The sequence below is a fragment of the Pteronotus mesoamericanus genome, unplaced genomic scaffold, assembly GCF_021234165.1.
Source record: "Pteronotus mesoamericanus isolate MK-2021 breed Mesoamerican mustached bat unplaced genomic scaffold, CSHL_Meso_final contig_163, whole genome shotgun sequence".
Taxonomy (NCBI): Eukaryota; Metazoa; Chordata; class Mammalia; order Chiroptera; family Mormoopidae; genus Pteronotus; species Pteronotus mesoamericanus.
The window spans coordinates 16391097-16405106 of NW_026555064.1; positions in this window are offsets into that span (position 1 = coordinate 16391097).

Sequence of the window (14010 nt, forward strand, 5' to 3'; positions counted from 1 at the left end):
GGTAAACCTTTTGGAAATTTTGTTGGAAACATCTGTGTGTTGGAGGCGGGATTCATTGCTGAGATTCCGCGTTGGGTGCCGCAGGGGCCGGAGTACACTCCTGGATCCCCAGGAAGCATGGAGATAGAATGAGTGTTTCATAAAATGGGATTTTTTCAGAGAATTCTGTGTCATGGCTACTGTGGGGATTTCATGCATACTGTTTCTGTATTGATTCTGTAGATTTGATGTTTGCTTTGTTGCTTTCTCTTCATTGAAATCCCAGTGTGCCTTGTCCATCACGCTATTGAACTTCTTTGTAGAGTTTCATTTGAAACAAAAGGATATTGTTAGGCATCCTGTAAAGTGTGCTTTCTGGGTGTTTTGTAAAAGGCCACTGGAACTGAATTGAAATAAAGTAAGGGTGTGATCTGGGCTCTCATGTCTTATGGTTCAATTCTACAGGCAGGTCCCAAGTGACTAACTATACTTTTTATTGTTTCAAATCATTTAAAGTGACTTAAAATTTATGTAAACCAGGGCAAATTAAAGTATGATAAAAATATTTGCAAAAGAAAGTAAAACTGCAATAGGGAAATGAAGTAAAATGGGGAAGGTGTGGGGATGGGACAGAAATACTTATGTCAGAAGTCTCTCAGTGACTTTGGTCAAGTGCTAAATGTGGCTCTAAAATTTCTAGTAGCCAATAAGGAAAGTTCAATGACTCAACTTCAAGAGTCATTATATAAAACAGAAAAATTCCTCAGGAGAATGACAATGTTAGACATAATAGAGAAGCGACAAAGGGACTATTCTTTCTTACTTTTTTAAAATAAAATACAATGTTATAGATTTCTAGTCTCCAAAATAATCCATTTTTTTATAACTTGGAAATCTCTAAACTCACCATGTGAGGTTCTGATGCCAAGACTGTAGACTGACAAACTCTAAATCAGAATCATAGAATCGAATCTTGTTCCCATGTTGATTTCTGATGAAAACCTGTACTATATTGTTCTAAAGTGAAAAAAATTATTAACATTCAAATTTGAAGAAGTTGTATGTTATAGAATCTCTTCTAACCTGGGATGGATGGTGAGCAATTTTTTTTTTTTAACAGGTTCAGTGTTCCTCCCCTGGACATGTACTCTCTGCCTGATGTTCCACGCGTTCATTTATGACTCTTTGCAATGAAGGGCTGCATGACATATGTTTTGAATCAGATTTTCCCTAATTTTTATGTATGCCCTCTTGTTCCATCATCTGCATTAAAATTCACAAGCAGACATGATCTATTCCACACCGGATTTCATCTTCTATAAAACCCATCTTTACTACCTTGTTTCACAGGTCTCTTCTGTAAGCATTCGTCTTCTTGGCATTTCTTTCTTTCACCTTTGACCTGAAATCAGGCATCGTTTTGGGTCTTTCTTTTGGCACGTCAATGACTGCAGCATCTTTCCGTAAAAGAGAAGAGCTAATCAAGTTGGCAGCCCAACAGAGGTCTGTGCTTTCTCACTCCTCAGGTTCGCAGCACCTTCTCGTTGTTGTCTCGGTGCCTTTCCTTATTTCTGTGGAGTTTTAAAAATCATCCCTCTGCACGGTGAAGACATCTGGGCGCTCAGAAGATGCGTCTGGTTGTATGTTGTATGTATGTTTTCCTTTAAAAAAAGGCAAATTCCAGCCTTCTGCTTGTGTTCATTCTTATAGGATTGGTAAAATTCTTACTTTGAGTGGAGTCATTTTTTCCCAACAAGGTAAACCTTTTGGAAATTTTGTTGGAAACATCTGTGTGTCTTCTCTCCTATCCTGGAAAGCAGCCGGCTTGTGCAATGCTGAGGGATTCATTTAATTTAGAGGGACAGGAGCCCGCTTTGAATTGCCAAGTGCTGCAGCTCCGAGTTCTCCAGTCTTCTCTTAGGAACTCTGGCCTTTGAGCACATCACTGAGGGATGGACGATAGAGATTTCCCGTTTAGGGGAACATCCTGCTACTTAGGTGAGATGAACACATAATGAACAGTTTTGTGATTTCTAGAGTTCATTAGGACTAGTAGATTATTAAATATAATTGAATAATAATTTGCTTAGCATCTACTACTTTGGCCAGCATACCTATTTTATCCATGCCTTGTACTCACAGAGATGATGAATAATAAATTCATTGTTCATGTCTCTGAGTTCACAATCTTATAAGAGACTTTATTGACCAATGGGGAAAAAAATGTGTTGATTGTTTTAGTGTTGATATTTAGAAAGACCTTTAGTGCAATGGAAGAAAACTATACAGCTGTCTTCACATAACAATCCTTTACTTCTCTTAACTTTGTTTTCAAGTTCTGTGGTTTGAAACATGCTTTGTGGAGGAGGCTTACCAAATGTTTTGCAATATCTTTGTTCTTCTCTCCATTTGTTCAAACATATAAAAATCCTTTTCATTTGTAGAAAAAGTGGTTTATAATTCTTGGGTTTAATCTTATTGCAAGTGGATGGACAAATTAAAAATACTGTTTTGGTTTTCCATGTTGTCTCCAGCTACCGTAGTTGCCTAGGGACAGTTTTCTGTTGTTCTTGACTGGTCATCGGCATAACTTGTAACTAGCATACCAGTTCATGAAAAATTATTATTTGGAATGCTCTCTTGATTGACTGGAGCTTTAAGCTGTGGCCTTTGGTGTTAGAAATTGTTTTCTTTTTTATTCTAGTTAGGAATCACGCTATTAGTTATTAATTTAGTCATCTCCCTTTCTTGGTCCACTCTTCTATGTTTTTCTAAACATTTTAAAAATGAGTATTATTTGAATTTATACCTAATTTTTAAAGTGTGACTGTTCTTTTAGTATATTTTCTAAACCTCTACATATAGTTGTGGTCATCTTGCTGAGTGATAGGCATTATTAAGACTGTAAGAAACCGTGTAAGCGGTAATTGGTGGAGTAAGGAGACCATCAGTATTGAGCAGGAGCTGGGACAGTACAGCCAGTGAGCCACACTGAGTCCACCACTGAATTCTATAAATAAAGTTTTATTGTAACGCGGTCACACCCATGTGTTTACCCATTGTCTGTGACTAATTTTGTGCTATCAGGGCAGAGTCAGGGAGTTTCCACAAAGACCATAGGGCATACAAAGCCTAAAATAATTACCACCTTGTCTTTGCAGAAAACATTTTGCTGATCCTTGGTCTTGAGGATGGCTCAACTTCACTATACAACGTCTAATGCAACAGGGAAGGCAGAGCTCATTTTGTTTTTCTTACAGTATCTGAACACTTAATTGTCTTTGGCAAATTAGGACATGTGAAAACCTCCTAATGTAGTTTACAAAGTCACTGATTTTATGTAAATGAGTATACAGGGTGGGGCAAATGTAGGTTTTCCATTGTATGCAAACCACAGAATTTATTCTTGTATTATTATTAATGATTGTATTATTTTCCATATGAGCAACTGTAAACCTTCTTCTGCCCCACCCTGTTTTTCAAGTTTATTATAGCTTGCTGTGACAAGTTGGTCAACTCTTGATCGAGCACATTATTAACCCATTAAGTAAAAAGATAGTGACCAGGTCCAATGTCACCTGTATAAGGGGGAAGAAAGATACCAAAATCATACCCATTTAAAAAGCCAACACAGTTACAGAAAATGGCCGCCTGGAGCTACAAGCACCTCAGTGGTGACTGCACCCATTGTTTTTCCCTGTAGCACTTGGGAAAAGGCTCAATTTTCTTCTAAATTCTTGGACTAGGCCGCTCTTTTTCAAAGGCTAATGCTTGGATGCGACAAAGTCAGTGGAGAACAGCCTGAAACCAAGGAACGATAGTGAGCTGGCCAGATAGTCAACATGATTTTGAGCTTAGGAGAAGCCCCAGGATAAGGCTGAATGTATCCGTCAATAATGGCCCCAGGCCTGCCTGGTCCTTCACGGCAGTTCCTTCAGGTTCTTACAATGGAGGACTCCCGTCGGTCATTCTTGACATTCTGCCCCACACTAACTCTGTTTGGAGAACAATTAGCAGCTACACAAGAGCTCTCGATTTGTAAATATTTGTAATATTTTCATTCTTTTGTGACAAGTCATTGGATCTGTTTGACAAACTGAAAGAAAATGAAATAGGCTTTTCTAAGAGTTGCAGATTTTCAGGGATGACGTGTCTGTGGATTGTCACTCTTGTCATCGATTTTTTTCCTCTAAGTCCTATGGCTTCAACATGTCTGAGTCAAACCCTGAAGCAATTCTAAACTGTTTACAACTATTTGAAATGACATTCAATTTGCATGTATGTACGGCTTACACTTCAAAATGGTGGCTCAGACATGGAAGCAATCAAATCCTTCCATGGAGGATCAGACAGAGAAGATGCTGGGGAACACCGCTCAGCCGTAAGAGAAGATGAAATGCTGCCACTTGTGACAGCATGGGTGGGCCTTGAGAATATCATGCTAAGTGAAATTAGCTCAGAAAAATGAAGAACCACATAATTTCATTTATACGTGGGATATAAAACTGAAAACTGAAACTATAAGACACAAACAGCATGGTAGTTACCAGAGGGAAGGGGGTGGTGAGGTAGTGAAAGGCGAAGGGGGAAAATGTACGGTGACAGAAGGTAGTGTGACTTTGTGCTGTGGGCACACAGTGCACCATACAGACCATGCCTCATAGAAGTGGGCATGAAACCTGTATAATCGTATTGACCGCTGTTACCCTAATAAATTTAATAAAACAAGGAAAAAATCCCGAACTATGTTAATTCTGTTTTTGTGTATAGATGTCAAATAATTATGGCTACAGGGAATATATTCATTAATTTCTTACATGGTAATAGAAAACACGTTCAGGGAAAAGAAATCAGGGAGTAGATCCTTTGTTTACTGCTTCATAGAGGTATAACAAATTCTAACCTGTTTATGGGTTCTCCTGCCAAGTGAAATCTGGTGGTTATCATAGGACAGAAATAAGGGAATTGATTGTTTTGGCTCAACTCTTTAGGTAGTGTTAAGTATAAGATTGCATCAGGGGGGTATTAACTTTAGAGGATGTGGATAAAAGAGTCAAGAAGGTACATATATTCCACATATTCTACATGTAAAATTGTAACCATATCATAACAGAAAACATCTGTGGTGCCATTAGCTTGACTTGAATTACTGAACATGCACATAGGTGCTTTTCTCCAGGATTCTAAATAAGGGCCTACAAGTCTAACGGTTGTTTTAAGAGTGTGTATGTCAAATCAACCTGATGATTAAATAGTATTGGAAAATAAGAAACAATTAGAAATCTGGGAGGAAACACTGTCATACAAAACTTGGAGCTTTAATAAATTAGATTTTAATTTTGATAATAATTAAGCTGGCATTTAAGTACTTTTGTCAAAATGTACAAATCATGCTAACCTCGTTGCCTGGATACGATTACTTTATTATGACAGACTGTAAGGTCATTAAGAAAATTAGCATAGTTCAGGTGCATTATTCTACTGGCACAACGCCATGGGGGAAATGTGTTTATTCATCTGATACCAAGAAAAGTCTAATTTAATTCAGATGCACAAGATAAGACTTGGTTCAAAGCACTGGTGGCAGTTTCCTCTCTTGGCACCAAAAACCAAAACATGGGCTACAACCTTTTAGCAAATCACAAATCTATTTTGCCGAAGTATGTTCAACTTTAAATTCCACCAACATAAGAATGAGTGACATACACTTTTGGGTGGTGATCTGAGTTTTTTTTTGTAGGAAAATATCATGCATTGTTTATGAAATTTAGGTTAATAAACTTATATACATATTTATAAACATTTGTCTGACTTGTTTATTAACAATAAAAAAATTTGTGTGTCTGGTATGTGCCATGCTCTGATTTTAGGTACATATTGATGAGACAAATATCTCCCCAATTAAAATACCTTTTATTTTCAGTTTGCTCTGGAAAGTAACTTTTATTTGTCAATGAAAAAATAAATATTTAAAAAATGTCTTACTTCCCCCAATTATTTGATTATCTTGTTTAATTCAGAAATTATTTTTTTGGAGTATTTTGGAAGAGACCCAAATATTTAAATTTAACATGTAGCAAATGGCTTCTTTTTTAAAAAATAGGAAATTAAGAAATATTGGTGTTCTTCCTAAATGAAATAGTATAAAATTAAGACTGCATCTTGATTTAAGATGAACTCATTCATGAGATCTTCAAAACAGTTTCAGCTTTTTAAGTCTTTTTAATTTTACAATTGAACTTAATGTTTCTCATTCCAAATACTTTTGAGTCTCTTTTTAGGTATTTTTTCAGTCTCCACAATAAGACAGAGAACTTGGCATTTACAAAAGGGCACAGTGTTCCTGATTACATAGGAATGAGCCATGCTTTTCTATAGCACACATTTTCCCTAAGAAAGTAGGTGTAGGAGTGCCAGATTTGAATATATCTAAATTATTATATGTTTTTTCTAAAGCAAATCTATCTTTAATTATTTCAAGTCATTTTATCTGCTTAGTCTAATACTAGAGAATGGCACTTGGAAAGAAAAGAGAAAACTATTCAGCTGTAACTTGACTTTATATTGCACTGCGAGGAAGGGAAGATTGCCTTTAAAAAACACAGGAGCCTTTGAATTTAGTAATTTTGCATCCCAAGGTGTCCATGCATGATACTGAAGCCTGAAAGAGGTGAATTACCATCATAAACAAATCAACAAACAACAGGTGCTGGCGAGGCTGTGGAGTAAAGGGAACCCTAGTGCACTGTTGGTGGGAATGCAGACTGGTGCGGCCACTGTGGAAAACAGTTTGGAATTTCCTCAAAAAGTGGAACTGCCTTTTGACCCAGCAATTCCACTGCTGGGATTATACCCTAAGAGTCCCGAAACACCAATTCCAAGGAACCTATGCACACCAATATTCATAGCAGCACAATTTACAATAGCTAAGTATTGGAAACAACCTAAGTGCCCATCAGTAAGTGAGCAGATCAGAAAACTATGGTACATTTACACAATGGAATACTAGGCAGCAGAAAGAAAGAGCTACTACCTTTTGCAACAGCATGGATGGAACTGGAGAGCATTATGCTAAGTGAAATAAGCCAGGGGCAAAAGACAAATACCATATGATCTCACCTATAAATGGAACCTAATCAACAAAACAAACAAGCAAGCAAAATATAACCAGCAACATTGAAATAAAAAACAAACCGACAGTAACGAGAGGGGAGAGGGGACGGGGGTAACGGGGAAAAGAAGGGGAAGGGTCAAATCAAGGAACATGTATAAAAGACCCACGGACAGAGCCAACGTGGGGAAAGATTGAGGGTGGGAGGCAGGGGTGGGTGGGGCAGGGGAAAGTGGTGGCAGGAAAATGGAGACAAATGTACCTAAACAAGAATAAAAAATAAATTAAATAAAAAGAAATATAATCTTCCCTCCTTCATCTTAAAATTCTTGGTGAAATCCATCTAATCTTGTTCTTACTTCTACTTGGACTTCCAGGGTGAAACAACTATTCTGTGGAATCTGGGCCAAAGCTAAGTGTTTGTGATCCTCCGCCGCTGCTCCCCACCCCCCGCAATTTCTTCATAAAATATCACAAATGTCAGTGAGTTAGTCCTTAAATAGCAATTCTATTACAAAGTAGTTTGGAAAATTACGGCCATTTCTTCTCTCTAACCTAATTTACATCATTTTAACATTAGGGCTTATTTACCCAAATTGTATCTTTATATCCTTAATTAATAGTCTATTAGAAAACTACATATGTATATCTCTGTGTGTGTGTGTGTATGTATGTATACATATATATGTAGTTTACTTTGAATCTTCAGTGTTTTGAAATAGAATTAGAAAGTTTTGTTTGTCTAAAAGCCTGAGAGGTATGCAAACTGAAGACACAGTGCTAGTGGCTTGAAATATGGGGGTCTTCATTCCCTTATGTTGTTCCTAATGATCTGCGTCCTCAGACTGAATCAAAGGGAGTCATTGCAGGTTTCGAGGGCATTTCAGGAGACACAGCAGCTCAGCTGCTGAAGCAGTCGACTTAAGTGGCTGAAACCTCAGCCGCAGACTCCATGAGCCACAACACAGCTGGAAATGGAATTGAGTAAGAGGCCACATCACTTTGTTATCTCTTCGGCTCATATTCAGACATAGCTGGATCTCCATAGCTGTGGCCTTGGCTGGTCCTCCAGAATATCTACAAACAGGGATTAGTTGACTTTTTTTTTTTCCATTCAAAAAAAAAAAAGAAAAGGAAAAAAAGAGAAACCGAAGGGAGATGATGTCTACCACACACTTACATGGCTTTGCTGTGCAAATCTCTCTTTTGGCAGGAAGAGCGGCTGTCCCGAGGGGCCAGGCCTGAGCAAGGCTGGTCACACGTGGGGGTCCTCATGTCTGATTCTCCAGGCTCACAGAATAAAATCCATGATAGGTTGAGTAAAAAGTGGGTATTTGGGATTTTGTCAAGTTTAAAAGATGGGCATTGACTACCATTCTTTGTGTTTTTCTGAAAGAGTGAATCAAGCAAGTGTAAACAAAAAGGTAATAAAAATGATTGAGCTATGCAGAGGGAAAAGCAAACTATAATCACTCATTTGGGAAAGCAGTTCTTGTGGGGAAGCTTCCTAGAAGGGTTTGTAAATCGGCTTTTGCATCTGATAGGAACTAATTGTATTTATTCCTTTTAAAAATAACATCCTTGTGATTCCAAATCTTTAGTTGCTCAATAGGTTTATCTTTTTCTCACATTGATTTTACTTATATTTTTCTCCCTCTGGTATCTCAAAATTGTATGGTTTTTTTTTTTGAACAGTATAAATAGGAGTTTTTGATCAATGCTTTCTTATGGTTTTGGCTGATTTACATATGTTAATTCTTGAGAAGAGATTTCATTCTTAAAATTTTTCAGTGTCATAAGCTCAAAGATATTTAAAAAATCATAAACTATTCATTACATGATAAATGATATATCTTTTTTTGGGCTTGCTCTCCCAAATGGGGAAATACCATGTCCTATTTCTTTAAAAAACACTACTTCAACCTGAGACTTCCATTTTCTTCTTCTCCTTCTACTCCTCTCCTCCTTCTTCGGAAACCTCCTTATCAGAATTTTATACAGATATGTAAATGTGCGATAGGAAATAATGTTCTAACAGAAAGGCACAACTGGAATGGGTTTAGGTTATGTTCCATCCAGAACAGACTAGTTAGATATTGCTCTGTAGACAAACTGAATTTGCTCTTCTTTCTGGGCAGGCCAGCATGTTGGTAGGACTCTGCGAGGCACCCGTGTCTCCTCGCATGTTTAATATGTTGGCTTTCTTATTAGAAGGAACTCTCCAGTCTTAGTTTTTGTTTTTAAGACTATATTATCAAATAAAATAGGAAAGTATTTTAATCTTAATTATAGTTAAGACCAACAGACCCCATTTGGCTCTACTAGGACATGTTTAGTGTTTGAGACCCAGGTCATCCTCCCTGACACTTGAAAATTTGAATTTCTATATTTATACATATAAATAGCACAATGAATTACTTCAATGACCTGTTTCAATGTGTATCATTGTGAAATGTATATACACACCCCTACGTCTTAGTTATAGCATTATTTGTAATTGAGTTATTTCCATTTCTGCAAGTTTTGATTCAAAGTATTAAAGCTAGACAAAATTTTAATGTTTTGACTGAAAAACTGAACTTTTGAAGATAGATCACTTAATGATAAGAGTAATAAATTAACAGGCAGAAAGCTGTTTCCCATGCTCAGTGAAATGATTTTAGAAATATCATGCATGAATAATTACTCATAAGTAGATTTTCTTCTCTTTTCTCTTTTTCTCAGGTCCCCAAAGGAAAAATCTTAATTGTTCCACCACTTCATTTAGTACCAGTTGCAAGTCTGATTCTGCTGGGGTTGGTGGCAGACACTGACTTGATTACACTCCCTTCTTCAGAGGGAAGGCCCCACTTAAACTTTGGGGTTGCCTGTCTACCTGACCACCCACAAAACCACCCAAATCGCCGCTGGTCCTGTTACTGGCCCATATGAGCCATGGCTTAGCCTTTTCTTATTTCTCTTACAGTTCCCAAAGCAGTCTAAAATATTTGCAGATAGAAGAGAATGTAAAATGTTCTTGGGGGGTGAGAAAAGTAGTGTTTAGAGCAATCCACGCCCTTCGACAAGGACTCTTCGGGCCCGTAGCCCAGGGGATGCGGCAGTGGGCAACAGTGATTTCAACGACCTCAATCACCAGAGCTCACGGTTAACCGTCGGAATGTTTTCAGTGCTGTTTTGAAAACGTAAAAACAAAGAAAACAGGAAGGTAGTTTTAGGATGTTGCACGTGGAACTGTGAGCGTAGGCCTTTGTTAAGAAACTTTTATGTTTTCTGTGCTTTAAATTTCATCGTGCAAATCACAGATTAGTTATATTCAATTAATTCTTCAGAAATAATGACTATTGAAAAAGTTACTAGATGAAGAAGCTGAGGTCCAGGGAGTCTGCTTAATTTATTTGTCTAATTTATTAGTCTGATTTATTTGACCTAAATCCCACAGTTTATTTGTCAAAGGGCCAGGACCACGTGGAGGCTTTGACAGTCATACTCATGGGTCGTCGCACTGGTGAGACCTCACTGTTGTGTATCAACTTTTAAGCCCCCCAAAGATGCCTGTATCTTCATCCACCGATCCTTTGAACAGGTCAGGTTACATGGCAGAGGGGAATTAAAGTAGTAGATGGAATTAAGGTTGTTGAATTGGCGACAGAGAATACCCTGGGCCATCCAGGTGTGCCCCATGTAACTACAAGGCCCTTAAATGCAGAAGACGGTGGCAGGAGAGGCTGAGTGATGCCACGTGAGGCTGAACTGGCCATTGCTGGCTTGGAATGAACGTGGACTCAGCGGGCCAGGAGCGAAGGGGCGTAGGCAGCCTCTAGAAAGGAGAAGATCCCAGAAAACAGATTCTTCCCAGAGCCTCAGAAACAATGCTGGCCTGCAGATGCCTTGACTTTGCTCAGTGAGACTTAGTGACCTTGGAAGTGTAAGTAAAACACGCAATCTGTGTTGTTTTAGATCACAAAGTGTACAGCACTTTGTTACAGCAGTAACCAGAAACTAATACAAGTTAGGAACGGATGTAACATTTTAAATTGTGACTGGAAGGGAATGATTTCTACAGCCGAGGAATGAAAGCCCTTGTTAAAGGGAAGTGCGGAATAGAAATGAATCTGTATGGACTGTTCCCCTCTTTCAGGGGTTACAAGTAGGGCGTGTGTCACTCCCAGTTCTTTCAGACCCATGTGCATCATAAAACTCAGTTGGCAGATTTTTTATCTACAACTGGAGAGTAACACACTTTTGTGCTGGTATTTCCTTAAAGTTCCATTAGAAGTAGTGTAATTTGTTAAATGAACATAAAAGTCTCTATCAGTTCATGCTGTGCCTTAGGAGCTTTATTTCTTCATTTCTTCATATCTGTGAAATAGGAGTAATGCCACTCATACCCTAGATAAGGTTGGGATTTTCTCTTTGAGAACTTAATAATGTGGTAGAGAAATTCTTTTGCCTGTTTATTTTTTACAATAGAGAGAGCTACTCTATAAGACAGTCTTGAGGCTTTGATCTTGTTCATTGACAAACTGGTTTTCAAGAACTACATTGTTCTCTTCTTCTTTGTTTTTGTTCACACACTTAAATTTGCTTTATTTGGGATTTTTGGGTTTGCTGCCATTTTCCTGACAGCTAAAGGCCTGTAGGAATGACCTCCTGAGACCATTGTGGCTATAAGAGCTTTCATCCTTTGTTTCCTGGGTCCCTCTCAGCAGTCATGCTGAAAGCAGTTTTATTAAGACCAGGCAGATTTGATTTCTTGGAAAGATTCCTGGGAACATTGTCACATGAACTTCACCAAAGTCTGTATCTGATAAACAAGGATCTTATTCAGCTTCAAGCAAGAGGGTCCATAAGCCGTAAGCTAGCACAGCTGGAAGACAGGCCGGCATCGCACAACAGCATGTCCTCTCGTCATTAGCTCATCGCGGTGGCTCATTAGTTCTCTTGCAGCAGTTACACCAAATGGTGTCACTAGATCACGGATTAACCACCCCATGGTGCTTTGCAGTTGTGACTTTTTGTTTTTCAGGTAGCATAGTGTTCAGTTTTTTCAACTGAAACTCAACTATCGTTTAACACCTGCCTTCCTTTTCTCTCTGACATGAGGAGTAGAAACCTTGAAACTACAGAGACTCATTACTCTGTTAATGGGTAAAGTTACAAATGACAGATTAAATGCCAGTAAGAGTCGGTGCACGGACATATGACATTACTTATTAAAAAAAAGTATACATTTGTTTATGGCTAGGAGATTCTACTGTATAACCACTACTTGATTTGGATGCTTTTCAAAGATATGGTGAACAATTTTATGGGAAGCCATTGTTGTATAGTAAAGCGTTTGGCTGAACTTTGTCCCTGATTCCTGGACTTTGCCAACCAATCGGAGTGTCTCCGTTACTAATGGGGGACACCTGGGACCACACTTGAGTTTATTGCGCTAACAAGACGACTCATAGATAGTTTCAGCGTGGGGCCTGGTTTCGGTGGAAAGACCAAACCATGTGATCAGAGGGTTCTGGCTTGATACGGTCCCGACCCCTGGACTTTGGGGGGCAGCGGGGGCTGGAGCTTGAGTGCAACAGGTGAGGCCAATTCAATCAATTATGCCTATGTAGTGACATTCCAATAAAACTCTGACACCTGATGCTTGGATGAGCCTCCCAGTTGGTACACGTCCATGTACCAGGAGGACAGGGCTCGAGGACTCTGAGGCTTCGCCTTTGGGACCTTCCCAGGTCACCCCCTCTGATCTCTTCACTTGGCAGGTTCTTATTTATATCCTTTATAATGAAACGGGGATCGTAGGTATAGTGTTTTCCTGAGCTCTGTGAGTCTTCTCAGCCAATTGAACCTGAGGAGGTAGTGGGGACCCCTGAATTAGTAGCCAGGTGGTCAAAGGTGCCTGTACCCTGGGGACCTCAAGTCTTATAGTTGGGGTCTGAAGAGAAGGGAGTCCTGTGGAGAAATGTGCCTTTAATCTGTGAAATTTGACTTAATCCCAGTTAATTAGTGTCATAAATGTATTACAGCTAATGAGGACTTTCTTACATAGAAATATATAATTATTTATTTAGACCTGTATCATAAAGTTAATTTTGCTCTCCCAGTTTAGAATATTGATAGTTGTTTTTGATCCAGACACATAATATACTGAACTAACATGTTTTAAAATCATTTTCATTTCAATGACTTTTAAGGGGTTCTTCAGTGATAAGGTGTGTGGAAAGGAGTTATTCTAGTTTTTGGATGAACATAAAATTGTTTTTTGATTATTCAAATACTTGCTTCCATTCACTACAAAATTTGACTAGGAATACAGAGTGGGACAAAAATAGGTTTACAGTTGTTCATATGGTAAATAATTCAATAATTAATGAATAATAATGCAAGAATGAACTCTTTTACATACTCACAACTGTGAGCATACTCACAATCTGCTTTTGCTCCACCCTGAATAGTAAATAATTTTTGGAAAATTCTGTACAGGCAGAATTATATGCATATATATATTTCATACCCAATTTTTCAAATATTATACTTATTTATTTTATGAGTTCTTTGCATATTAGGAATATTGATCATCAGATTATCACAAATAATGTAATATTAAAGTTATTAGAAATACTTTAACTTTTTAATTGCAATTTGAAATTATATGTGTAAATTGTTGATATTCATTGTAACTTTAATGTCAAAATAGCAAAAAACTCTACATTTAATTTCAGGATGGTGAAGGATGTATTACTAAATATTTCTAATAACAGGTAAGGTTTTAAATTGTTTAGGTAGAAATTTCAATGAGACACTTGAACAGAATAGAACCAGAGACTCTATACTAAAACACACTATTATATAAAATTATAATCTGGAAGAAGGTTGAAAAACTAAAAAAAAGTAGGAATAAAAAATACAGTAAGCCG